The sequence below is a fragment of the Neoarius graeffei genome, chromosome 4 (assembly GCF_027579695.1).
Source record: "Neoarius graeffei isolate fNeoGra1 chromosome 4, fNeoGra1.pri, whole genome shotgun sequence".
NCBI lineage: Eukaryota > Metazoa > Chordata > Actinopteri > Siluriformes > Ariidae > Neoarius > Neoarius graeffei.
Genome location: NC_083572.1, coordinates 83125238 through 83128467, shown reverse-complemented (window position 1 = coordinate 83128467; position 3230 = coordinate 83125238).

Here is a 3230-nt window from a genome sequence, read left to right as displayed (position 1 = left end):
ATTTTGGGAGCATTTTGCTGCCTATAAACTCCAATCACTGGCCACTTTGGTTTTTTTTTAAATAAATTTTTCCTTGGGTTTTTATGCGAGATGCTTTTTTGTTTGTTTTTATTCACTGAGAAAAGCAATCTTTTTAGACAGCAAGAATTACATTGCTATGACAGCGACTATTGTTTGCTTGTATCTGTCTCAGTCTTTTGCATGCATTATCTATCCAAGTGAGATTTAAACTTCATAAAAGTGAAGTCTGTTGATTGGCAGATTTTGCTGCCAGTAAAATCACATGGTTACAGAACATTTCTGACTAGATTTTAGATTTAGAAGCCTTTATCACATATACAGTGGTGCTTGAAAGTTTGTGAACCCTTTAGAATTTTCTATATTTCTGCATAAATATGACCGAAAGCATCATCAGATTTTCACACAAGTTCTAAAAGTAGATAACGAGAACCCAGCTAAACAAATGAGACAAAAATATTATACTTGGTCATTTATTTATTGAGGAAAATGATCCAATATTACATATCTGTGAGTGGCAAAAGTATGTGAACCTCTAGGATTAGTAGTTAATTTGAAGGTGAAATTAGAGTCAGGTGTTTTCAATCAATGGGATGACAATCAGGTGGGAGTGGGCACCCTGTTTTATTTAAAGAACAGGGATCTATCAAAGTCTGATCTTCACAACACATGTTTGTGGAAGTGTATCATGGCATAAACAGCGGAGATTTCTGAGCACCTTAGAAAAAGCGTTGTTGATGCTTATCAGGCTGGAAAAGGTTACAAAACCATCTCTCAAGAGTTTGGACTCCACCAATCCACAGTCAGACAGATTGCATACAAATGGAGGAAATTCAAGACCATTGCTACCCTCCCCAGGAGTGGTCGACCAACAAAGATCACTCCAAGAGCAAGGCGTGTAATAGTCGGCAAGGTCACAAAGGACCCCAGGGTAACTTCTAAGCAACTGAAGGCCTCTCTCACATTGGCTCATGTTAATGTTCATGAGTCCACCATCAGGAGAACACTGAACAACAATGGTGTGCATGGCAGGGTTGCAAGGAGAAAGCCACTGCTCTCCAAAAAGAACATTGCTGCTCATCTACAGTTTGCTAAAAATCACATGGACAAGCCAGAAGGCTATTGGAAAAATGTTTTGTGGATGGATGAGACCAAACTAGAACTTTTTGGTTTAAATGAGAAGCGTTATGTTTGGAGAAAGGAAAACGCTGCATTCCAGCATAAGAACCTTATCCCAGTATCATGGTTTTGGCCTGGTAGTGATGGTATCATGTTTTGGGCCTGTTTTGCTGCATCTGGGCCAGGACAACTTGCCATCATTGATGGAACAATGAATTCTGAATTATACCAGCGAATTCTATATAAAATGTCAGGACATCTGTCCGTGAACTGAATCTTTCAAGAGAAGGTGGGTCATGCAGCAAGACAATGACCCTAAGCGCACAAGTTGTTCTACCAAAGAATGGTTAAAGAAGAATAAAAGTTAATGTTTTGGAATGGCCAAGTCAAAGTCCTGACCTTAATCCAATGGAAATGTTGTGGAAGGACCTGAAGTGAGCAGTTCATGTGAGGAAACCCACCAACATCCCAGAGTTGAAGCTGTTCTGTACAGAGGAATGGGCTAAAATTCCTCCAAGCCGGTGTGCAGGACTGATCAACAGTTACTGAAAACGTTTAGTTGCAGTTATTGCTGCACAAGGGGGTCACACCAGGTACCGACAGCAAAGGTTCACATACTTTTGCCACTCACAGATATGTAATATTGGATCATTTTCCTTAATAAATATTAGTGCTGTCAAAAATGTCGCGTTATTAACGCGTTAACCTGACTCAATTTTAACGGCGATAATTTTTTTATCGCGAGATTAACGTTCTGTGACATGATGTAGGTTTTTCATAAGCTTTTGAAACTGCCAGGAACTTGGAACAGAGACTTTGCTTAGAAAACCGATAGCAGCTAGACTGTAATGCCACGCCCCGCACAGCCAGAGTCCTCTGCCCCCCCCCAAAGAATCAGCGTGGGCAGGGCGCGCTAGTAGAGATGGGATTTATGGCTCTTTGATGGGATCCGCATCTTTGTGATCCGTTCTTTGAAAAGAGCCGTTCAAAAGACTGGCTAATTTGGCTCTTTTTAAATATTTATTCAGTTTTAAGAAGACAGCGTCTAAAGAAGCCAGATCCCTCTGAACTGTAAACTCAATGCTATCCCAGAAATCCTTCCTGTAATATGCAAATTTGGCCGCCTCTGTTTGGACAGCGCGACGCATCAACAGGCAGAAAGTGTAAAAGTACAAAATGTGTTAAGTGAGCTGAAACAGTAAAGATCAGATTCAATGCAATATTTATCAACGAACAACTTAAACTTAATATAATAGTGTACTTTATATTATAATCAAGCATGTCAAGCCTACCGTCACTGTGTAACCTATCTCTCTGATTAGAGTTGTAGACTAACTCAAACAGTAGATCATTTCACTCATGGTTCTCTTGCTAGCCCCGTGCCGGTGCTCGGCTTAGGTTTCACTTTGCAGTGGCTGTGTCAAGACATGTTATGCTTTGCAATAAAAAAAAAACAAAAACATTGGTACAAAATAAGCCCATTCACTTTTTTATGCTGATAAAAGAATTACAGTGGTTTTTTATGTGACAAAAATGTGCGATTAAATTGCGATTAATCGCGAGTTAACTATGACTGTCGCGACATTAATCGCGATTAAATATTTTAATCGCTTGACAGCAGTAATAAATATATGACCAAGTATAATGTTTTTGTCTCATTTGTTTCACTGGGTTTTCTTTATCTACTTTTAGGACTTGTGTGAAAATCTGATGTTTTAGGCCATTTATGCAGAAATATAGACAATTCTAAAGGGCTCACAAACTTTCAAACACCACTGTACATTACAAACCTGGAAGCTGACTGTAGCTGAACTGTGTTAAATTGTTTGGAGGGAGGATTGCTGACTAACATATGGGCTTCATCAAACATGGCGGTTTCAAGATGGAGTGGTGAAATACAATCGCTCGTATTCGGTCGGAATCTCAGCAACTTCCATTAAAAAAAAAGCATATGATCAGTAGATATTTATCATAAAAGATTAAATGTTCTTGTGTAAAATGACTTTAGATTTGTGCTAAATGACTTGTGCGAAAAGACCGTAAACCAAATCCAGAGCAGTAACAGGTCAGTCAACTTTACACACCAACATTTC